This window comes from Mobula birostris, chromosome 26, assembly GCF_030028105.1.
Source record: "Mobula birostris isolate sMobBir1 chromosome 26, sMobBir1.hap1, whole genome shotgun sequence".
In the NCBI taxonomy this organism is placed as follows: domain Eukaryota; kingdom Metazoa; phylum Chordata; class Chondrichthyes; order Myliobatiformes; family Myliobatidae; genus Mobula; species Mobula birostris.
This window is the reverse complement of record NC_092395.1, coordinates 42,588,421-42,612,662: the sequence shown is the minus strand read 5'-3', so window position 1 is coordinate 42,612,662 and position 24,242 is coordinate 42,588,421. Positions and strand designations below refer to the sequence as shown.

At 42.7% G+C, this 24,242-nt stretch overlaps 1 protein-coding gene and 1 long non-coding RNA gene across 2 annotated transcripts in view; one reads left to right on the top strand and one right to left on the bottom strand.

The window, feature by feature from the left end:
• The window catches only part of ticam1 (TIR domain containing adaptor molecule 1), a 28,750-nt gene extending 10,505 nt beyond the window's left edge, over window positions 1–18,245 (bottom strand). Inside the window, exon 1 of the mRNA XM_072244145.1 lies at window positions 18,082–18,245. The gene's annotated coding sequence lies outside the window, so the exon portion shown is untranslated. The remainder of the gene's footprint in view (window positions 1–18,081) is intronic.
• Window positions 17,768–21,206, top strand: LOC140188156 (uncharacterized). The gene is made up of 3 exons (XR_011883229.1): window positions 17,768–17,916; window positions 18,113–18,329; window positions 19,967–21,206. It is a non-coding gene; the product is annotated as an uncharacterized lncRNA (long non-coding RNA).
• Window positions 21,207–24,242: the final 3,036 nt, after the last annotated feature.

Here is a 24,242-nt window from a genome sequence, read left to right as displayed (position 1 = left end):
AAAAGAGTAAAAGAGAGGCGAGTGTAGATATCTGATGGCCGGAAAATGACACTGGTGAGGTAGTAATTGAGAACAAAGAAATGATACAAGAACATAATAAGTATTTTGCATCAATTTTCATTGTGGACAACACTAACAGTATGCCAGGAATTCAAGTGTCAAGGGGCAGAAGTGAGTGTAGTTGCTATTCCTAAGAAGGGGTCTTGAGAAACTGAAAAGTCTGAAGGTAGGTAAGTCACCCAGACGAGATGGACTACACCCCAGGACTCTAAAAGTGGTAGCTGAAGAGATTGTGGAGGCAATGGTAATGACCTTTCAAGAAACACTAGATTCTGGAACAATTCCAGAGGAATGGAAAATCGCAAATGTCCCTCCACGGTTCAAGAAGGAACAGAGGCAAAAGAAAGGAAATTATATGTCAGTTAGTTATTGGTATGATGTTTGAGTCTATTATTAAGGATGAGGTTTTAGGGTACTTCAAGGCACATGATAAAATAGGCTGAAGTCAGTGTGGTTTCTTAAAGCCAAATCTTGTCTGAAAAACCTGCTGGAATACTTTGAGGAAATAACAAGCAGGATAGACAAAGGAGAGTCAGAAGATATTGTTTACTTGAATTTTCAGAAAGCCTTTGACAAAGTGCACACATGAGGCAGCTAAACAAGATAAGAGCCCATGGTATCACAGGACAGATACTAACATATATAGAAGGTTGGCAGGAGGCAAAGAGTGGAATAAAGGGAGCCTTTTCTGGTTGGCTGCCGGAAACTAAAGGTTCGTTTCACATTCCATGTCTATGATTTGGATGACAGAATTGATAGCTTTGTGGCCAAGTTTGCATTGGAAAAGGTGCAGAGCAGGTTCATGTGAATGATTACAGGAATATAAGGGTTAATATATGAGGAATGTTCGATGGCTCTGGGAATGTACTGCTGGGATTTAGAAGAATGAGAAGGAGTCTCATTGAAACATACTGAATATTGAAAAGCTTAGATCTGGGGTTCCCAACCTGGGGTCGACAGACACCTTGGTTAATGGTAAGGGTCCATGGCACGAAAAAGGTTGGGAACCCCTGGCCTATATAGAGTGGATGTGCAGACGATGTTTCCCATAGTGAGGGTGTCTAGGATTAGAGTGCACAGCCTCTGGGCTGAGAAGTAGCAGATGGAGTTCAACCCAGATAACTGTGAAGTGGTGCATTTTGGTAGGTCAAATATGATGGCAGAATGTAGTATTAATGGTAATACTCTTGGCAGTGTGGAGAATCAGAGGGATCTTGGGGTCCGAGTCCATAGGACATTCAAAGCTGCTGCACAGTTTGACTCTGTGGATAAGAAAGCATACGGTGTATTGGCCTTCATCAATCATGGGATTGAGTTTAAGAGCCAAGAGGTAATGTTGCAGCTATATAGGACCCTGGTCAGACCCCACTTGGAGTACTGTGCTTAGATTTGGTCACCTCACTACAGGAAGGATGTAGAAACTATAGAAAGGGTGCAGAGGAGATTTACAAGGATGTTGCCTGGAATGGGGAGCATGGCTTATGAGAATAGGTTGAGTGAACTTGGCCTTTTCTCCTTGGAGCGACGGAGGATAAAAGGTGACCTGTTAGAGGTGTACAAGGTGATGAGAGGCATTGATCATGTGGATAGTCAGAGGATTTTCCCAGGGCTGAAATGGCTAAGACAAGAGGACACAGTTTTAAGATGCTTGTAAGTAGGTACAGAGGAAATGTCAGGGGTAGGTTTTTTTATGCAGAGAGTGGTGAGTGCATGGAATAGGCTGCCGGCGACAGTGGTGGAGGTGGATACGATGGGGTATTTTAAGAGACTCCTGCATAGGTACATGGAGCTTAGAAAAAGAGGGTTATGGGTAACCCTAGGTAATTTCTAAAGTAAGTACATGTTCAGTACAGCATTGTGGGCTGAAGGGTCTGCATTGTGCTGTAGATTATCTATGTTTCTATGTCCTATGTTTCTAATTTATTGGCACAGGTGGCTGTGGATGCCAAGTCATTGGGACTATTTAAAGCGGAGGTTAATAGTTTCTTGGTTCATAAGGATTTCAAAGATTATGGGAAGAAGGCAGGAGAATCGAGTTGAGGGAGAAAATAAATCAGCCATGATGGAATGGCAGAGCAGACACGATGGATCGAATTGCCTGTCTGTCTGTCTGTGGATCGAATTGCCTAGTACTGCTCCCGTGACTTATGGCCTTTTGAAATCAGTATCAGCTGACTCAATTTCATTCAATCAGCTCCTGGCTGATCTGTGATCGAAGAACAAAAGAAGGTTCAATATTAAGTGATTGCAACTGATGCAGAAGCAGTCAGGGACATAGAGTTTTGGAAGTCCTGGTCTAGAATCTCCAATGAACCCATTGAAATAGCTGCAGATTTCCAACAACGTCTTCCCCTGCTGTGCAAACTTCAGGCTCAGCTTAACGGTAGTGGCTCCAAATTACGCAACTCAGAACTGAAATGATAGGTAGAAGAATCAGGGGAAGGGATGCAGGTAAAGAGAAGGCTAAGTGGGGGAGATAGAACAGAGATAGATGAATGAATGGGGCGGAGGGGGGGAGTGCAATGAGAGGCTAGTTCTGTTTCGGTTCTAAGTACCCAACTGAATTGATAGCCATGTACGTAAATAGCAGTATCCCTGAAGGTAATTACTGAGCTCTTTCAAAATTCTTTTCTCCGCATTACGGTTGAACATTTTATCACTAGAAAATTCCTTTGTCGATAAAGATGAGTAGTGATTTTTTTTTGGGCAGATACTCTCAATGCCTCAAATTCAGAGAAAACAAGGGGAGGAGGTAATCGCATTATATTTATTTATTAGAGCCACAAAGGTTAAACCAGTCAAGTTAAGATTTGTAACAGCCACAGGAATAAATGATTCCACCGAAAAGCAAAATACTAAAAGCAAAATAAAAAGTCTTAAGTACATTTATTATCAAAGTATGTATACAATATACAGCCTTGAGATTTGTCTCCCTTCTGGCAGCCACAGAACAAAGGAATCCAATAGAACCCATTTAAAAAGACTGTCAAACACCCAATATGCAGGGGGAAAAAAATCACAAATCGTGCAAACAATAAAAGTCGACAAATAACAGTCAGAAATGAATTTCACAAGAATGAGCTCACAGCCATGAAAATGAAATAAAACAGAAAATGGAGTAAATTTCAGCAGATCAGGCAGTGTCTGTGACAAGAGGAGAGAAAGAGAGCTAATGCCTCAGGTCAATAAAGTACCATCAGAATCCTCAGTGGGCAGATTGTTGCAGCTCTAGAAGAAATTCTGAAGGGCCAGCGACCTAAATATCAACTCATTTCCACTCTCCAAAGATTCCAGGTTAGATCCCCAAGTAGTTTGATTCAGTCAAACAACAGCTTTCCACTGGAGATTTTTAACCTCTGAGGAAAAGATTCTGTGATAATACTGTAAATGGAGATGGAGAAACGTTGGACACAATTATGTGTCCTTTTCTGCTGCTCTCTCTGCCAACTAGAACTTAATTGTTGCTCAATCAACCCTAAATGCATTTTAATATGTATAACATGAAATGTTATTATAAACGTAAGCATAAAATGAAACACAATGCTCAGTTAAAGTGCTATCAGTGTGGAACTGAGCGGAAGCACGACTTACTGACCAGTCCTGAGTCAGCTGATCTCAAGCAACAAATGCAGGTGATAAAATTTCAGAAGAGAGAAAATGAACTCATGTGTTCTTTTGTTTACTCAATTATTTCCCTGGATGTGGAAGGATGTTTCATCTAAACTTATGGGGCACATCTCAGAGTAAGGGGTTGGCCGTTTAGAGGGGGACGAGGGGACACTGGCTTCAACTGCAGGGTGATGAATCTTTGGAATCCTCTGCCCTGGGGGTCTGTCAAGGGCATTACAATGATAGATAGAATTCTGGATATGAAGGGATCCCAGGTTAGTGCAGGAAAATGGAGCTGAGGTAGATCAGGCAGGCTCTTAATAAATGTTTGAGCAGTCTCCAAAGAACAGATAACCTTCCCCTGTTCCTAAGTCATTATGTTTCTAACTGTCCCTTAATAATAAGTTGCTTAATAGTTCTTTGATGATTTGGAAATTCAAAATTGAAGAATGCCATAACCATACAGCCTTTCCAGTATATGTTCATGACATCAATAGAAAATATAACACCATGAGGGACGAATTCTGGAATCTCTTTCCACTGGACCAGGATTTTCTCTCTGCTTACAATTGCAAAGTACTGGCCTACATCACTGAAATACATCATGCGGTCATTTACCTGTGGTTGTCTGCTGGATCTTGCTCTACATGAAACGTTTAACTTATTTGCAACGTTGACCATGGCAAACACAGAATAATTAATTGGTTGTAAAGTGCATTTACATCCAACATTTATAAAGTTGGCAATGAAAAATTAAATTGTTTCCTTCCCTAATTTGGACTTAATCAAATTCTTTGTTTTTTTTAAGTTTTAATTGAGTGAGCTGGGAAGATAAATCCCTTATCTTGGCAATCAGTGTCAAGTCATTAATTTAAACTTGTCACTTAAGAGAGTGAAGAGAGAGTTTAATTTAAACTGGCCTATTGAAGCATCTAATGCTTTTCCACTGGAAGTGTTTGAGAAAGCGTTTTTCAAGAGGAAAATGAATAAGTTATTGAAACAAAAAATGAGAGAGCTGGCAGCTGAGCATGGTAGTGTGGTTTGTTCTGAATTGCTGGAGAAGAAAGCAAGTAGAGACATAGTGTTGATGGGGCCTCTGTGAATTTCATATTTCTATGCTCTGTACAGAATTGCAGTCCAAAATTACCCACCAAGACCTCTGGGACAAAGCGTCAGAACAAACACTGCAACGTGAAGGGGCCAGGCAGAAACAGAAGAGTAGCAAAGGAATTGTGGTGAAGATGCGATTTATGGCAGAAGACCAGAATCACCACCATTTCATTCTCCATCCGATCCAATCAAAGTTTTACAAAGAACTTAAAGAGCAGAAACAGACCATCTGTGCAACACACACGAAATGCTGGAGACTTCAGCAAGCCTGAAACATTGACTGTTTACTCTTTTCCACAGATGCTGCCTGAGTTCCTCCAGCATTTTGTGTGCGTTGCTTTAGATTTCCAGCATCTGCAGATTCCCTCATGTCTGCAAACCAACAGTGTCTGTGCTTAAGAGGAACCCATCCCAATTCATCTGATACGTCCCAGTCCATCATGGGAAAAGCCCTCCCCACCGTTGAGCACATTTGCATGAAACGCTGCTGCAGGGAAGATCCCCACCACCCAGGGCATGTTCTCTTTTCATTGCTGCCATCAGAAAGGTGGTACAGGAGCCTCAGGGCTCACACCATCATGTTCAGGAACAGTAACTACCCCTCAACCATCAGGCTCTTGAAACAAAGGGGGTTACTTCACTTGTCCTATCATTGAAACGTTCCCATAGCAAAAGGGCTCTCTTTCAAGGGCTCGTCATCTCAATATTTATTGTTTATTTGTTTGTTACCGTTATCTCTTTCTTTTTGTACTTGAACAGTTTGGTGGATTTTGCACGCTGGTTGAGCACCCAAGTTGGTTCAGTCTTTCAATGATTCTGTAATGATTATTATTCTCTGGATTTGTTGAGTATGCCCACAAGAAAATGAATCTCAGGTTTGTTAATGGTGACATATGTACTTTGAAACTGAATTTACTTTGAAGTTTTAAACTTTTCAGAATCAGATTTATTGTCATCGCTTTATATGATGAGAATTTGTTGTTCTGCGGAAGAGGTATGGTGCAAAGACATAAAATTATTATAAATTACAAAATAGATGCACAGTGGAAATAAAGAATAATGAGATCATGCACCATTCGGAAATCTGATGGCAGAGGGGAAGAAGCTGCTCCTGAATCATTGAGTGTGGGTCTTCAGGCTCCTATACCTCCATGTGAAAATCTGCAGATGCTTGAAATCTAAAGCAACCACACAAAATTCTGGACGATCTCAGCAGCCAGGGAGCATCTATGCAAAAGATTAAATAGTTCACGTTTTTGGGCCAAGACCCTTGGCCCTCCCCCTCCCACTTCCAAATCTCTTATTAGCTCTTCTTTCAGTTGGTCCTGACGAAGGGTCTCGGCCCGAAACGTCAACTGTACCTCTTCCTAGAGATACTGCCTGGCCTGCTGCGTTCACCAGCAACTTTGATGTGTGTTGTACAAAGAGGCATTGATACCTAAGTCTTGGAATTCATTGATTAATTTTGAGGGGATGATAGTACTGAATGCAGAGCTGTAGTCAATGAAGAGCATCCTGATGTATGCATCTTCTTTATCCATCTGTTCCAGGGCTGAGTGAAGAGCCAACGAGAGGGCATCTGCTGTTGACATGTTGTGACGGTAGGCAAACTGGAGACAATCCAGGTCATTCTTTAGACAGGAGTTCACTTTCACCCTCAACCTCTCAAAGCATTTCATCACAGTGGATGTGAGTGCTACTGGACAATAGTCATTGAGGTAGGTTATCCCTTCTTCTTGGGCACCGGTATCATTGAAACCTGCTTGAAGCAGATGGGTACCCCAGACTGCTGAAGTAGGTGGTTAACGATATGAGTGAACACTTCAGCCTGTTGATCAGCAAGGGTCTTCGGTAACTTGACCGGGCCAGAAGCTTTCCGTAAGCTCGCCCACCTGACAGATGCTCTCACGTCGGCCTCAGAGACTGAAATCGCAGGGTCGTCTGGGACTGTGGGAGTTCACAAAGAAGCCTTCATGTTTTGCTGAGCATAAAAGAGATTGAGCTCATCTGGGAGTGAAACCTTGTTGTCACATATGTCATTTGGTTTTACTTCGTCGGAGATGATAGCATACAAGCCCTGCCACAGCTGTTGAGCATCCCTCATTGACTCCAGTGGGTCCGGGCTCTGACGTAACCAGTCAGAATGCTCTTTACCATACTTACTAGAAGTTTGCAAGACTCTTTGTGTTCACCCAACTTCCCCTATCAGAAGTCCACAACCAATTCCTTGCTGACGTTGAATGTGAGATCGTTGCTGAAACACGGCTCAGCCAGCCGATCTATTTCACTCCTGCACTCCTCATCCTCGCCATCACAATAATAGCTTCATCTGTGAATTTATAAATGGCATTTCAGCTGTGCTTAGTCACACAGTCATATGCGTAGAGAGAGTAGAGCAGTGGGCTACGCACGCATCCCTGAGGTGGATTGGTGTTGACTGTCATGTTCTCTTCTTGTCTCACTTCCACTGAAACTGATGCCGCCTGTCTCAACTTCTCCATATCGCAGCCAGTTCCACATTCTAACCACTTTCCACCAGACTGAACTTTCTCCTGAATTTCTGCTCAGATTGTTCGGTAACTAGCTGCCCGCCAGCAGAGCCACTGCCTGACAGTGCTCGAGACCCGGGTTCCGTCCTGGTGTTGGGTGCCGTCTGTTCTCACAACCACTTGGGTTTCCTCCAGGTGCTCCAGATTCCTCCCACATCACAAAGACGTGCAGCCTGATAGGCTAGTTGGCCACTGTAAGTTGCTCCTGGTGTGTATGTAGAATCTGGGGTCAGCTGATGAAAATGTGGGGGAGATTAAAAAAAAAGGAATTAATGTATAATTAGTGCAAATTGATGGGGGTGTATGGGGTGTCCAGGGAGGGGCAGTACCTCTCGTGAAGGGGCTTGTCATGCCCAGTCTGGGACAGCTCACTCTCCTTTGGTGCCCACCGGACACTCAGCTCTCACCTGCGGCTCCAAGTAGTGGCCACACCTCCGTACACCGCTTCAACAAGGGGGCTAAACCAGGTGAGGGTGGCCAGCAGCCTCATAGCCCGGCGAGATAGGGACAAGCCCGTCCTATCATGAAAAGTCAGCTCTGGCAGACTGGGCAGATGAGATCTACAGTGAGATCCAATGGCCGGGAAGACAGTTCAGCATGGAGAGCGAAGGGCACGACAAGGCAGAGAAGTCATCATGGTCATCCACTACAACCGAGGAAGACGCTGGTTTTTGACGCTTGTTCATACCACTGGACCTGGACTTCCGAGGTTGAGAATGGAACTGCCCCAGTGTAATGACTTTTCCACTCTCCCACACAGGTTTCCCATCATGGTCGGACACGATGGACAACCACCTTGTGCACACTGATCATCAATGGTCACTGGGCCAAAAGACCTGTCACTGTGCCCATGTCTATTATTGGCTGCTCTTGATTCTCAGTTTGGACATTCCTTTGAGTGGGAATGTGGTGTCTATAACAGCTCCATCACCTTCCTTCATACAACTAACAGCCTGCATCAGGTAACCCTCCACCTTTGGTAAACAACAAACTTCAGCCAGTCAATCTTTTCACATAGACTTCAATATCACCACATTATCAGTCAGAAAGGTACACTAAATAATTCTGGAAATCTGAAGTACAGGCAGGGAATGCTGGAAGTGTGCAAGTACTCAGCAGTCTAAGAGATGTTCTTTCTCACATGCCTATGCAAGATGGAAGGGCTGCTGTTTAAGTGAACCAGCTGTCTGCGGGGTAAATGGCATGTCATTCACTGGACCCACTCCAAGGATTGTTCTGCAGAGGAGCTACCACTCACACTCTCAGCAACGTGCTGGCTCTTCCTTCAAAGGGCAACTCCTCTCTGATGTATCATTCATTTACTGAGGACGTGGCTCACCCAACACCCGTGGTATGAATCTGCTCTCGCTCCACTTCATTGCATACCTCCCAGAAATAGAAACCTGAGTCTCAGCAAACTACGTGGAACAAGGTTGAAGTGATCCCATCACAATTGGTATCGGTCCAATCAGCCTGGGTTTTCTGGTATGTTTGGCATGGTTCCTATTTCTCTTGAATTTGCAAGAACTGCAGGTACAGCTGTCAAGTTCAAAGTCTAGGGTCCAAATAACTGTGTGGCCAATGATGAGTCAGGTAATGAATTGTCATGATTCCAAATCCTTCAGCACTGCTTTTATTGAAGAATCCAATAAATATAAACACTTTGATTTGATTTAAGAACAATCTGAGAATTGAGCAAATCAAATGTTATGGTTTCATAATCGGCACTAGAGGCATGCGGTTTTCAGAGAATCCTTGGTGTTGGAAGATAAAAATCCTTTATTTTGCAGTAACTCTTGCCACTCTTAAGTGGACAATCGATAGCCTTTGAATATTCATTCTGTGTAATTCTATCTGAAAGGAAGATGAATTTAGAAACATAGAAACATAGAAAACCTACAGCACAACACAGGCCATTCAGCCCACAAAGTTGTGCCGAACATGTCCTTACCTTAGAAATTACTAGGCTTACCTATAGCCCTCTAAATTTTTCTAAGCTCCACGTACCTATCCAAAAGTCTCTTAAAAGACTCTTTCATATCCAAAAAACTTCACCACCGTTTCCGGCAGCCCAGTCCATGCACTCACCACTCTCTGAGTAAAAAACTCACCCCTGACATCTCCTCTGTACCTACTCCCCAGCACCTTAAACCTGTGTCCTCTTGTGGCAACCATTTCAGCCCTGGGGAAAAGCCTCTATCAACACGATCAATGCCTCTCATCATCTTATACACCTCTATCAGGCCACCTCTCATCCTCTGTCGCTCCAAGGAGAAAAGGCCGAGTTCACTCAACCTATTATCATAAGACATGCTCCCCAATCCAGGCAACATCCTTGTAAATCTCCTCTGCACCCTTTCTATGGCTTCCACATCCTTCCTGTAGTGAGGTGACCAGAACTGAGCACAGTACTCCAAGTGGGGTCTGACCAGGGTTCTGTATAGCTGCAACATTACCTCTTGGCTCCTAAATTCAATTCCACGATTGATGAAGGCCAATACACCATACGCCTTCTTAACCACAGAGCCAACCTGCGCAGCTGCTTTGAGCGTCCTATAGACTCAGACCCCAAGACCCCTCTGATCCTCCACACTGCCAAGAGTCTTAACAATAATACTATATTCTGCCATCATATTTGACCTACCAAAATGAACCACTTCACACTTATCTGGGTTGAACTCCAACTGCCACTTCTCAGCCCAGTTTTTCATCTTATCAATGTCCTGCTGTAACCTCTGACAGCCCTCCACACTAATCACAACACCTCCAACCTTTGTGTCATCAGCAAACTTACTAACCCATCCCCCCACTTCCTCATCCAGGTCATTTATAAAAATCATGAAGAGCAGGGGCCCCAGAACAGATTCCTGAGGCACACCACTGGTGACCGACCCCCATGCAGAATATGACCCGTCTACAACCACTCTTTGCCTTCTGTGAGCAAGCCAGTTCTGGATCTACAAAGCAATGTCCCCTTGGATCCCATGCTTCCTTACTTTCTCAATAAACCTTGCATGGGGATAAGCCTTGCGTGGGGCTTATCCCCATGTTTTTATCAGGGTCTCTCAATAACCTGAACTGTGGTGCACTAAAGCAGAATAAGCAGAATAATGCTCATTGTAGCTGCCTGAAGTTTACTCTCCAGGGAAGGTTAAAGCAAAGTTAAACTTTGTTGGTTTAAAAACAGTCTTAACCTATATTTAAAAACGCAAACACGAGGAAATCTGCAGATGCTGGAATTTCAAGCAACACACATAAAAAATGCTGGTGAACGCAGCAGGCCAGGCAGCATCTATAGGAAGAGGTACAGTTGACATTTCGGACCGAGACCCTTCGTCAGGCCCGAAACAATAGACAATAGACAGTAGGTGCAGGAGTAGGCCATTCGGCCCTTCAAGCCAGCACTGCCATTCACTGTGATCATGGCTAATCATGCACAATCAGTACCCTGTTCCTGCCTTCTCCCCATATTCCTTGACTCTGCTATCATTAAGAGCGCTATCTAACTCTTCCTTGAAAGCATCCAGAGAATTGGCCTCCAGTGCCTTCTGAGGCAGAGCATTCCACAAATCCATAACCCTCTGTGTGAAAAAGTTTTTGGTTAACTCCGTTCTAAATGGCCTACCCCTTATTCTTAAACTGTGGCCTCTGCTTCTGGACTCACCCAACATCGGGAACATGTTTCCTTCCTCTAGCGTGTCCAATCCCTTAATAATCTTATATGTTTCAGTCAGATCCCCTCTCATCCTTCTAAATTCCAGTGTATACAAGCCCAGTCGCTCCAATCTTTCAACATATGACATTCCCGCCGTCCCTGGAATTAACCTCGTGAACCTACGCTGTACTCCCTCAATAGCAAGAATGTCCTTCCTCAAATTTGGAGACCAAAACTGCACACAATACTCCAGGTGGGGTCTCACCAGGGCCTTGTAAACTGCAGAAGGACCTCTTTGCTCCTATACTCAACTCCCCTTGTTATGAAGGCCAACATGCCATTAGCTTTCTTCACTGCCTTCTGTACCTGTCTGCTTACTTTCAGTGACTGATGAACAAGGACACCCAGATCTCATTGTACTTCCCCGTTTCCTAACTTGACACCATTCAGATAGTAATCTGCCTTCCTGTTCTTGCTACCAAAGTGGATAACCTCACATTTATCCACATTAAACTGCATCTGCCATGCATCTGCCCACTCACCCAACCTGTCCAAGTCACCCTGCATTCTCAAAACATCCTTCTCACATTTCACACTGCCTCCCAGCTTTGTGTCATCAGCAAATTTGCTAATGTTACTTTTAATCCCTTCATCTAAATCATTAACGTATATTATAAATAGCTGCGGTCCCAGCACCGAGCTTTGCGGTACCCCACTAGTCACTGCCTGCCATTCTGAAAAGGACCCATTAATCCCTACTCTTTGTTTCCTGTCTGCCAACCAATTTTCTATCCATGTCAGTACCCTTCACCCAATACCATGAGCTCTAATTTTGTCCACTAACCTCCTATGTGGGACCTTATCAAGGGCTTCCTGAAAGTCCAGGTACACTACATCCACTGGCTTTCCCATGTCCATTTTCATAGATACATCCTCAAAAAATTCCAGATTAGTCAAGCATGATTTCCCCTTCGTAAATCCATGCTGTCTTGGACCTATCCTGCTACTGCTATCTAAATATGCCACTATTTCATCTTTTATAATTTACTCCAGCACCTTCCCCACCACTGATGTCAGACTAACTGGTCTATAATTGCCTGTTTTCTCTCTCCCTCGTTTCTTAAAAAGTAGGATAAAATTAGCAACCCTCCAATCCGCAGGAACTGATCCTGAATCTATAGAACATTGGAAAATGATTACCAATGCATCCACGATTTCTACAGCCACCTCCTTAAGTACCCTGGGATGCAGACCATCAGGCCCTGTAGAAACATCGACTGTACCTCTTCCTATAGATGCTGCCTGGCCTGCTGCGTTCACCAGCATTTTTTATGTGTGTTGCTTAACCTCATTTGTTCCTTCTTGCTGGGTGAACTGTGAAGGACCTGTCTTTGGTTGCCTGAGAGAATCCAAGAAGTAAGATGTTTCAGCAGACTTCTTTCCTGGGCCAAAGATGCAATAAAACAGATTAACAGCAGCAATGGATCAAAGGTTTGATTTGTACTAAAGTTACTGGGTTTGAGTAAGAATGCTGCACACCCCACTTGGTGTCACACTTCGGTGAAGTCAAACTGGCTGAAACAAAATCAACCAAGCAAGCACTTTCCAATCAAGGCGATGGAAGCTGATTTTGTCAGGCAACATGGGAACATCAAGGATGCAAGGATGTGATTGTTAAACATACACACTTCCTTAGCACCTAATAATCACATTTTTCATCCTCGCCATGAACTCTGTCCGAAGCTCAACATGCTCCAATAAACAAAAAGTAAACCCTGCTTCTCTCAAATACACCCAAGCCCCATTATTTATGACTGTATCTACACCGTAACTACACTGGCTTATGGGCAATGCGGCTTCTTAGTTACACTGAAGCACAACACACAAGTGTGTTCTTTATTTAAACAACACGCACAAAATGCTGGAGGAACTCAGCTGGCCATGCAGCGTCTATGGAAAACAGCAGAGTCAACGTTTTGGGCTGAAACGTGCTTTTTCCACAGATGCTGCCTGGCCGGCCGAGTTTCTCCAGCATTTTGAGTGCGCTGCTCAGATTTCCGGCATCTGCAGATTTTCTCTTGTTTGTGATCCTTATTTAAACAAGCTACCTCCAAGATTGAACAGGGCAAGGCAAGACAGTTGCACAGATTTACTGAGCTTAATTTACTTTTTAATGTACCGTGAGTGAGCAGGAAAATGTAAACCTAAAGAGAATGGAAGAGTGTTCAAGGCTGGTGATGTGACATCATCAGTTTGACATATTGAATCTGTATCACTGGATTAAGAACTCACAGCTTTGAGCCAAATGACTGTGGAAGGGGACAGTAACAGCTGCCCCAGTTTTCCCTTAGTAGAAGAACATTTCACAAGGAAAAGTACTTCCATTTGCTGCTTGGCTATTCTAACTTGTTCTGAAACAGTCAATTCTGCAGTGCTGTCCCTTTAATTAGTCCAGTCGCACATTGCTCATGAGCAGCTAAGGTGTTCGTTTCTTGAGATCTAGGCAGTCCACCTATGAGGTTTGAAATCGCATTACCACCGCATGAGGCTTCTACAGAAAATTCCACAAGAACACAAGAAAAATAGGAGCAGGAGGAGATTAGCAGGCTTTCACACCTGCCCCGCCTTTCAGTATGAGCGTGGCTGATTAAACCAGCCAGGACTCCTCTTCTGTGCAACTCCCTATAGCCCTGATATTTCAAAAACATATCTACCTCCAACTTGTATATTTAAATCAACACTAAAAAGTAACTGATAGATACACACACAAGTAAAATGAAAATATTATTTTGTACACTCCTTAAAATATATTGGGAGATTTTCTTTGAAACGATCTTTAGGGACTAGTAAATCGAAAAGTTCCTAATTTTATCCTGAGTCACTAAACACCTTCTTTTCTTCAATGATTTCTTTTAATCCTACTCATCTGGTCAAGATGGCACAGAGCAGCAACGTCCATCAAGGCTGTGCCTCAGTTAGTTGCTTTTTAGGGGCATCCCAGGGAGTTAGAAGTCAGGAGCAGGAGCCAGTGGTCAGAGCGCTCCAGAGCAGAAGGACAGTGATCCCCATGATCAATAACCAAGGTAGAAGAGAGGTGGTGGCCCACGTCAGCAAGTTCCCCCCACCCCCAGATCAGCAAGCTCCAGGATTAGAGGTCCATGCAGGCAGTAGACACGAGGGCCCGTGAATCCCCAGATCAATGAGTCCCGGGGTCGGAGGTCCATGTGGGGTCTGGAGTTCAAAGTCCCATGGTTGGTGAGTCCTGAGATCAATACCGAAGGTCAAAGACCAAAGTCAGCAAGTCTAGATGTCAAGGCCCAATGGTTGGCATTTATGGAAGTTGGAGGCCCAATGTCTGTGAGTTTGGGCCAGCAACTGGAGGTTAGAAGCCTGTGTGTGAGTGGGTGGGCGGGTGCAGGGGATGGAGGAAGGAAAGGAGCTTGCTTTGCTAATGTTCTGTTGTTTTTGCTGTTCAGCTAAACATTGTCGGTATGCTACAGTACTCTGCAGAAGTCTTAGGCACATATAAATTTTTTTAATATATCTACCTAATGTGAAATGAAAATGCTTTCAAAAATATTGAAATGAGAATTTTCTGAATATGAAAAAAATCACTATAAAGAGCTGTAAACAGTTAAAAAAAACTAAACCAAATTCATATTTGGTGTGTGGTGATCCTTTGCTTTTAAAACTGCATCAATCCTCTTAGGTAGACTGCTGTGCAGTTTTATAAGAAAATCGGCTGCTAGGTTGTTGCAATCATCCTGGAGAACTTGTCACAGTTCTTCTGCAGACTTTGGCTGTCCCGCTTGCTTCCATCTCTCCAGGTAATCCCAGATGATGCTGAGTGAGATGAGGGCTCTGATGGAGGCCGTACCATCAGAAACCATACAAAAAATCTAGGGTGCCTAAGACTTTTGCACTGTACGGTATGTGGTACTGGATTGTGTGGTGACACTTATGGGGGACTCCCAGTACTTCCTTAGGTTGACTTGGTTGTGAACACAACTGGAGCAGTTCACTGCAGGTTTCCATGCACATGTGATAAATGAATTAATCTCAATCTAGTGGATTTTTTTTTACAAAATTCTCTGAAATACTCCTCATTTGACCTCAATGTATTTATCACTTGCTGTTCATTTACTGCACAACCCTCTCCTGATATGGTCTATTTCTTACTCTTCCACTTCTGAAGCAACAAACAATCTGCTGGAAGAACTCAGCAGGCTGACCCACTGCATTCTTCCAGCAGATCGCTAATTGCTCCAGATCCCATCATCTGCATACTCTTTTGTCTTCATTTCCTTGATCTCTGTCTCTACAAATCACTGTCAATAAACTTTACACAGAAATTTCTCAAAACATCAAAGACTGCAAAATGACCTGGGTGTTGCTTATTCCCACTCCTACTCCCTCTGAAGCTCTCCTCTCTCCATTAAGCCGCATCTACACAGTTTGCATCAAAGGTTGTTTTTAAATCATTTATGGGATGTGACCACCATTTATTTCCCCATCCCTGCAGCCCTTGAGAAGATGGTGATATTCTGTTTTCGTGAACAACAGCAATCTTTTTGGTGAAGGTATTCCCACAGAGCTATTTGGAAAAGGAATCCAGGAGGCAGAGCCAGTACTCATGAGGGAGTGTAGATATAAATTGAACTCACAATGGAGTGCAACTTCGAGGTAAAACGGCCTGAAAGGGTATTCCTTTGCGTCTACTGACTGACCTTGGTGCTAGAAGTTGCAGGTTTGAGATATGCTGTCGGAATGAGTCTGGCATTTTTCAGTTGATACATAGTGCACTCATAACACATCACATTACCATGAATGTTGGATAGGACACTAGTCAAGTAAGCTGTTTGTTTTGGATGGTACCAAGCTTCTTAAATGTTGTGACAGCTTCACTCATTCAGGCTGGTTATATTCTGTCACACACCAGACCTCTGCCGAGAGATTGCGGGAAGATTGCAAGTATCAGGAGGTGAGTCACACGCCACATATTTAGTCAGTTAAGTCTTTGTTAGATGCAACACCCAGTGCTTCTGTAACTGCGTTCCTGTCTACACCTTTCACTCACTTGTGAACTTGCTGCATCATTTCCTGCCATTTCTAACCCTTAAAATTGTGAGGGATTTTGACGGAACATACACGGAGAAACTCCTCCCACCTCAGGAGACTCAGTAAGCAAAGGACGCAGTTTTAAGATATTTATCAATAGAAGAAAGTGAGATAAAGAGGTATTTTAAATAGAGACACAGCAGATTACTATCAACACACTGCATCAAAGTATGGTGGAGTGAACAATTCACAAAATTGACATGAAAAACAAGCTTGACAGATTCTGGGAACAAGCAGACGTTAGGACTGCAGGTGGCTCTTCATTTCTTTGCCCCATAAACTAAACAGCAGCTTTCTCTATTGAAAAGACATTAAGACTGAACCTAACAGATCTTCCTCCATCTCTCGATACTATTATTTCCATAACTTCTGCTTCTTTTCTCATTTTTATGTTTCATTGAAGCTCTTGTCCATTCACCCCCTTTCCAACACGAGGTGCTGGAACCTTGTACTTCCCTCAGAGACTTACAGTCATCCACATGCCCAATCAGAATCAGGTTTAATATCACCGGCATATGTCATGAAATTTGTTAACTTTATGGCAGTAGTACAATGATACATAAATATAGAGAAAAAAACTGATAGGTATTTAAGATACCTGTATATAAGAGTTAAGTTAAAACACAGTAAGTAGTGCAAAAAACCCCCCAGAAATAACAAAAGGTAGTGAGGTTGTGTTTATGGGTTCAGTGCCCATTTGGAAATTGGATGGCAGAGGGGAAGATGGTGTTCCTGAATCGCTGAGAGTGAGCCCTCAGGCTTCAGTAGCTCCTTCATCGATGGTAACAATGAGAAGAGGGCACGTCCTGGGTGGTGGGCATCCTTAATAACGGATGCCACCTTCCGAACGCACCACTCTTTGAAGACGTTTGATACTGCGGAGGTGACTACCCATGATGGTGCTAATTTTATAAGTTTCTGCAACTTACTTTAGTCGTGCAGTAGTCTCACCACCACCCCCCCATACCAGATGATGAGGCAACCAGTCAGAATGCTCGCCACAGTACACTTGTGTAAGTTTTTGAGTATGCCAGTTGACAAACCCTATCTCCTCAAACTCCGAAGGAAGTATAGCCAGTCTTGCCTACTTTATAGTTAGATCAATATGTTGGGACCAGGTTTGGTCCTCATTGATATAGACACCCAGGAACTTGAAACTGCTCACTCTCTCCATTTCCGATCCCTCTATGAGGATTGGTTTGTGTTCCCTTGTCTTACCCTTCCTGAAGTCCACAATCAGTTTTTTGGTCTTGCTGACGTTGAGTGCAAGGTTGTTACTGTGACACCATGCAACTAGCTGACATATCTCACTCCTTTCGTCACCATCTGAAATTCTGCCAACAATGGTCATCAAAATCATTGTCAACAGCAGTGAATGCTGGAAACACCCATCAGACCAGGCAAGTAACATTTCTGGCTTAGAGCTTGTCATCACAAGCAGGTCCCTTGATTGAAACATTAACTAAAATCTCCTTCCATGGGTGCTGTTTGATACTGAGTCTTTCCTGCTTTTTCTGTGTTTGTTTCATATTTCCAGCATCTGCAATGTTTTAATTTTCTTGTCCAATCATTGTGTATTCCTGGTGCACCAAGCAATGATTCATCCAAGCTCTCTGTTACACATCACTTTAAACTCCTTCATAATCCTAGTTTAGTATCCCCACAACTGATCTGTCACAGTATTTCAACAAAATTCACTGCAACCTTTAGCTATCTTTATCTTTTCCCCTGGACACCCTGTTAATTCTTGAGTCTGAAGAAGTGAATTTTGTCACCAGATCTTTTTCTAATACGTGTCATTTCAAGTATCAAGAGGTGAGTGGCACGCCTGAGGGTGCCTAGTCTCTTAGTCAGGGAACTTTTCGCCCGCTTTGTGCCCAGTGCCAATGTAGCTCCATTACAGTCTGAAAAAAACTATCAGCGAGTGAACTTTCTTGGAGGACTTCAGCTACGCACCCACCTTTTTACTACTGTTCTTACCTCTCAACTTATTTATTCGCGTTTACTGCAGAATCAGACCGACGTTGAAATCATCCCGAACCCGGAACCGCTTTGAAATGGGAACGTCGCTACCGAGCGAACTGCAGGAAGCAGCCAATAGCAGGAGAGAACGAAAGCGGCGGCCCTTTGCTGCTCGGTGCCGGGAGCACCCTGTCCGAGCCCGGCGTGGGTGACCAACCCAGGGCGTTGCCCGACCTTCGTTTTTGCAGCAATCTCTGTTTCAAGAGGTACTGGCGGCAGTTTGCACTATCCTCTGCGTTATCTTGGTAGAAAAGATTCAATTTGCTTATTTTTAAAACGATTACGTTTCTATGCTGCTTTTCGCGAACATCAGAAATATCGCAGACGCAGTAAATTCTCCTCCGTGTGAAAGTAAATTTATTATCAAAGTTCACATGTATCACCATATACAACCTCGAGATTCGTTTTCTTGCAGGAAAACCACAAATGTGCGAAAGAAGACAAATGTGCAAAACAAATTTTAAAAATAAACAAATAATACTGAGGAACTGAATTTGTAGAGCCCATTCAGAGTTGTGGAGAGTGAAGTTATCCACGCTTGTTCAAGTGTCTGGTGGTCTCCTATCACTAACTTTGACCTCCATATTTTTCGTACTAGATATGTGTGCCACATACTCTCATCTGTGTAGAAATGAATTTGCAAAAGTTATTTCCACTCTGTGATTTTATCACTATTTTTCCGTTTTTCATTGCAGTGACTATTCACAACAGTTCGGTATCACTTAAGTGGAGAAATTGTTTTAGTTTCCAGAGTGTAAATCATTGATAAGAGCAGAGAACAAAAGTGGTTGCAGTACTGATTCTTACAGGATGCATCTGTACACCTATTGCCCCACTTGCACACTGCTGTTGTTCTCTATCTGTTATTTGCCTATTAGTTGCAATACTCCGAGTTTAAATCAGTGTATTGTGACTTTATTCATTAATCTATATCTTATGGAGTGAGCAGCTTCAGGTTCCTGGGTGTCTCACCTGCTCCCAACATACCAATGTAGTTATAAAGAAGGCAAGACAGCAGCTATACTTTATTAGGAGTTCGAAGAGATTTGGCATGTCAATAAATACACTCAACAACTTCTATAGTTGTAGTATGAAGAGCATTCTGACAGGCTGCATCACTGTCTGGTATGGAGGGGCTACTGCACAGGACCAAAAGAAGTTGTAGAGGATTATAAATTTAGTCAGCTCCACCTTGGGTATTAGCCTACAAAGTACCCAGCACATGTTCAGGGAGCGGTGTCTCAGAAAGACAGCGTCCATTATTGAGGACCTCCAGCACCCAGGGCGTGCCCTTTTCTCTCTGTTACCATCAGGTAGGAGGTACAGAAGCCTGAAGGCACACACTCAGTGATTCAGGAACAGATTCATCCCCTCTGCCATCCGATTCCTAGATGGACATTGAAGCTTTGGACACTACCTTACTTTTTTAAAATATATATTGTATTTCTGTTTTTTTTAATCTATTCAATATACATAATTGATTTACTTATTATTATGTTTTATTATTTATTTCTCTCTGCTAGATTATGTATTGCATTGAACTGCTGTTGCTAAATTATCAAATTTCATGTCACATGCCAATGATAATAAACCTGATTCTGAAAAATGTTATAAAATACATCTATTGGATTATCCTTTTCTCTTTCCAACAGCCCCTATCAGTAGAAGATCTTGGCTCTGGGTTCTTGTTCACTCATCGTGAAATTTTCCAAAAGTTTTTTCCCCCCATTTTCTTCCCTTACAGGAATTGTAATTGATGTTAATTCGTCTAGTTCTCTGGATTTCTTTAGTATCCGTTGCTAATCGTATTAATAGTGCTAACTGTCAGCTTTTTCTCTTCTAGATTAAAAACACACAGATAACCCTCTGCTCATTATTGATGAGACGCTCCAAGATAACTCCATGGAAGTGAAATTCAGATGAATTTGTGGGTCACTGGTTCAATATTCTGTTAAAATTACTCTTCAAGTTCCTGTAACACAGACAGTAAATGCAAATGTGTTTGCTGCAATACCTCTCTTGATTCACTAACCAAAACGAGGAGTCGAAGAGGATGAAATTATGGAGGAATTGGTAAAACAAATCTCACCTAAAGTTGTCGGATACGGTGGATAGGATTTGATAAGCTTTGTGGTAGTGGAAACTAATGATTGGTTGGACTTCAGCATGTGAATTCAAACTACTTTACTGCATGAAATGAAGATTTCGGTGGGGTAATTTCAGAATCTCTGTGCAACAGTTACCATTGTTTGAGGAAAGAGAATCAAACAATGGAGAAAGGTTTATTATGTTCTTCCTGAGAGGAATAATTGCCCTTCCTAATGGTTTCTGATGTCCCTGGCAAAAAAAAATCAAAGACCGAATACTGTAGAGGCCGCCTTTGCTGTCTGTTGACTCTGTTATGCAATGGCAAACTAACTTTTGTTAGTTGACCATGTACGGTACTCGAACAGTCATTGATACTGCAGAATATAATGAGAGGAAGTATTTACATTTTCAGGATGTGCTGATGTGTTGTTTTGAGAATGTGGAACTACTGAAGTCTGTGTTATAAGGATACTTCCATTACAGAGTTAGATAAATAGTTTAATACTTAGACTAGAGAATGACTAAAAAAATTGTAATTTATGTTACCATTGCCCTTCTGGTTACTGAGATGCTCACGAAATTGCAATTGTCCATTCTATAGATGGTAGAGACTGAAAACGTCACATGCTAAGCAAGTGGAAGTATAATCTGGTTGTTTGGAGGCCAAGGTTCAAAGTAAATTTATTATCAAAGTACATACATGTTACCATATACTATCTTGAGATCCATTTTCTTGCAGGCATTTAAAGGAAAAGAAATACAATAGAATTTGTGAAAAATGTAAAATAAACAGACAAAGACTGACAAGCAACCAATGGGCAAAAGGAGACAAAGTGCAAATAAAATATAATACTGATGACATGAGTTGTAAAGAGTACTTAAAAGTAGGTTTGTAGGTCATAGGTTCAGTTCAGCGAGTAGTGGTGATTGCAATTATCCACTCTGGTTCAGGAGGCTATATAGTGGCAAGCAAAAGTTTGGGCACCCCGGTCAAAATTTCTGTTACTGTGAATAGCTAAGCGAGTAAAAGATGACCTGATTTCCAAAAGGTATAAAGTTAAAGGTGACACATTTCTTTAATATTTTAAGCAAGATTACTTTTTTTATTTCCCTCTTTTACAGTTTCAAAATAACAAAAAAGGAAAAAGGCCCAAAGCAAAAGTTTGGGCACCCTGCATGGTCAGTACTTAGTAACACCCCCCTTGGCAAGTATCACAGCTTGTAAACACTTTCTGTAGCCAGCTAAGAGTCTTTCAAGCAACACACATAAAAGTTGCTGGTGAACGCAGCAGGCCAGGCAGCATCTCTAGGAAGAGGTACAGTCGACGTTTTGGGCCAAGATACTTCGTCAGGACTAACTGAAGGAAGAGCTAGTAAGAGATTTGAAAGTGGGAGGGGGAGATCCAAAATGATAGGAGAAGACAGGAGGGGGAGGGATGGAGCCAAGAGCTGGACAGGTGATTGGCAAAAGGGATATGAGAGGATCATGGGACAGGAGGGACAGGAGGCCCAGGGAGAAAGAAAGGGGGAGGGGGGAAGCCCAGAGGATGGGCAAGGGGTATAGTGAGAGGGACAGAGGGAGAAAAAGGAGAGAGAGAGAAACAATGCACACATAAAATAAAAAACGGATGGGGTACGAGGGGGAGATGGGGCATGAGGGGGAGATGGAGCATTAACAGAAGTTAGAGAAGTCAATGTTCATGCCATCAGGTTGGAGGCTACCCAGACGGAATATAAGGTGTTGTTCCTCCAACCTGAGTGTGGCTTCATCTTTACAGTAGAGGAGGCCGGGGATAGACATATCAGAATGGGATGTGGAATTAAAATGTGTGGCCACAGGGAGGTTTGGGGGATTTTCACCCATTCTTCCTTGCAAAAGGCATCTAGATCTGAGAGATTCTTGGGCTGTCTTGCATGCACTGCTCTTTTGAGGTCTATCCACAGATTTTCGATGATGTTTAGGTCAGGGGACTGTGAGGGCCATGGCAAAACCTCCAGCTTGTGCCTCTTGAGGTAGTCCATTGAAGATTTTGAGGTTTGTTTAGGATCATTATCCTGTTATAGAAGCCATCCTCTTCTCATCTTCAGCTTTTTTATAGACAGTGTGATGTTTGCTTCCAGAATTTGCTGGTATTAAGTTGAATTCATTCCTCCCTCTACCAGTAAATGTTCCCTGTGCCACTGGCTGCAACACAAACACAAAGCATGATCGATCCACCCCCGTGCTTAACAGTTGGAGAGGGGTTCTTTTCATGAAATTCTGCACCCTTTTTTCTCCAACATACCTTTGCTCATTGTGGCCAAAAAGTTCTATTTTAACTTCATCAGTCCACAGGACTTGTTTCCAAAATGCATCAGGCTTGTTTAGATGTTCCTTTGCAAACTTCTGACGCTGAATTTTATGGTGAGGACGCAGGAAAGGTTTTCTTCTGATGACTCTTCCATGAAGCTCATATTTGTGCAGGTGTGGCACAGTAGAACAGTGCACCACCACTCCAGAGTCTCCTAAATCTTCCCGAAGGTCTTTTGCAGTCAAACGGGGGGGTTTTGATTTGCCTTCCTAGCAATCTTATGAGCAACTAAGTCCTGATGAAGGGTCTCGGCCTGAAACGTCGACTGTACCTCTTCCTAGAGTTGCTGCCTGGCCTGCTGCGTTCACCAGCAACTTTGATGTGTGTTGCTTGAATTTCCAGCATCTGCAGAATTCCTGTTGTTTGCAATCTTATGAACAGTTCTCTCAGAAAGTTTCCTTGATCTTCCAGACCTCAACTTGTCCTCCACCGTTCCTGTTAACTGCCATTTCTGAATTACATCATGAACTGAGGAAACAGCTGCCTGAAAATGCTTTGCTATCTTCTTATAGCCATCTCCTGCTTTATAAGCATCATTTATTTTAATTTTCAGAGTGCTAGGCAGCTGCTTATAGGAGCTCGTGGCTGCTGATTGTTGGGACAAGGTTTGAGGGGTCAGGGTATTTATAAAGCTTTGAAATTTGCATCACCTGGCCTTTCCTAAGGATGACTGTAAACAAGCCATAGTCCTAACAAGCTAATTAAGGGCTGAGACCTTGGTAAAAGTTATCTGAGAGCTCAAATCTCTTGGGGTGCCCAAACTTTTGCATGGTGCTCCTTTCCTTTTTTTCACTCTAAAATTGTACAAAACAAAAATAATACACTAATCTTGCTTAAAGTGTTGAAAAGAATGTTTCATCTTTAACTTTATGACTTTTGGAGATCAGTTTACTTTTACTCACTTAAATATTTACAGTAACAGAAATTTTGACCAGGGGTGCCCAAACTTTTGCATGCCACTGTATGCTTCAATGTATATTTGACAAATAAAGGTAATCTTTAAATTGACAGGCAAGATTTCCTACTGTACCACCTATTGGCACTTTGAAGTTGTGAAAAACACTTTATAAATGTGTATAAAGCTTTTAAAGAAAGGCTTATGTGTTTGTCACCATATTGTGAAACGATTTCAGTTGAAAAGCACCAGCAAGCAATAGAGCATCAAGTTGTTTTTAGAGTGAATCTGTTCCCAAGCTTAACTCCATATGCCTTCTAGCTGTTGAGTGACCTTTGTGTAAGGACAAAATTACCTTTTTGTTCTAAATTTTTACTAAAACCTGAACCTCTGTACTGGATTTTTCAGTTCCTCATCAGGAGACCACAGTCAGTGCAGATCAGAAATAACTTCTCATCAACACTGGCATACCTCAAGGATGCATGCTTAGCACACTGCTCTACTCTCTCTATACACCCATGACAGTGTGGCAAGGAACACAGCAATTTATAGATTTGCCGATGATACAACTATTGTTGGTAGAATTTTCAATGGTGACAAAGAGGCATACAGGAGTGAGACAGATCAGCTGGTTGAGTGGTGTTACACTCAACATTAGTCGGACCAAGGAACTGATTGTGGACTTCAAGAAGGGGAAGTCGAGGGAACACACACCTGTCCTCATTGAGGAATTAGCAGTAGAAAGGGTGAGCAGAGATAAGGCGGCAATAAGAAACACCCGTGGG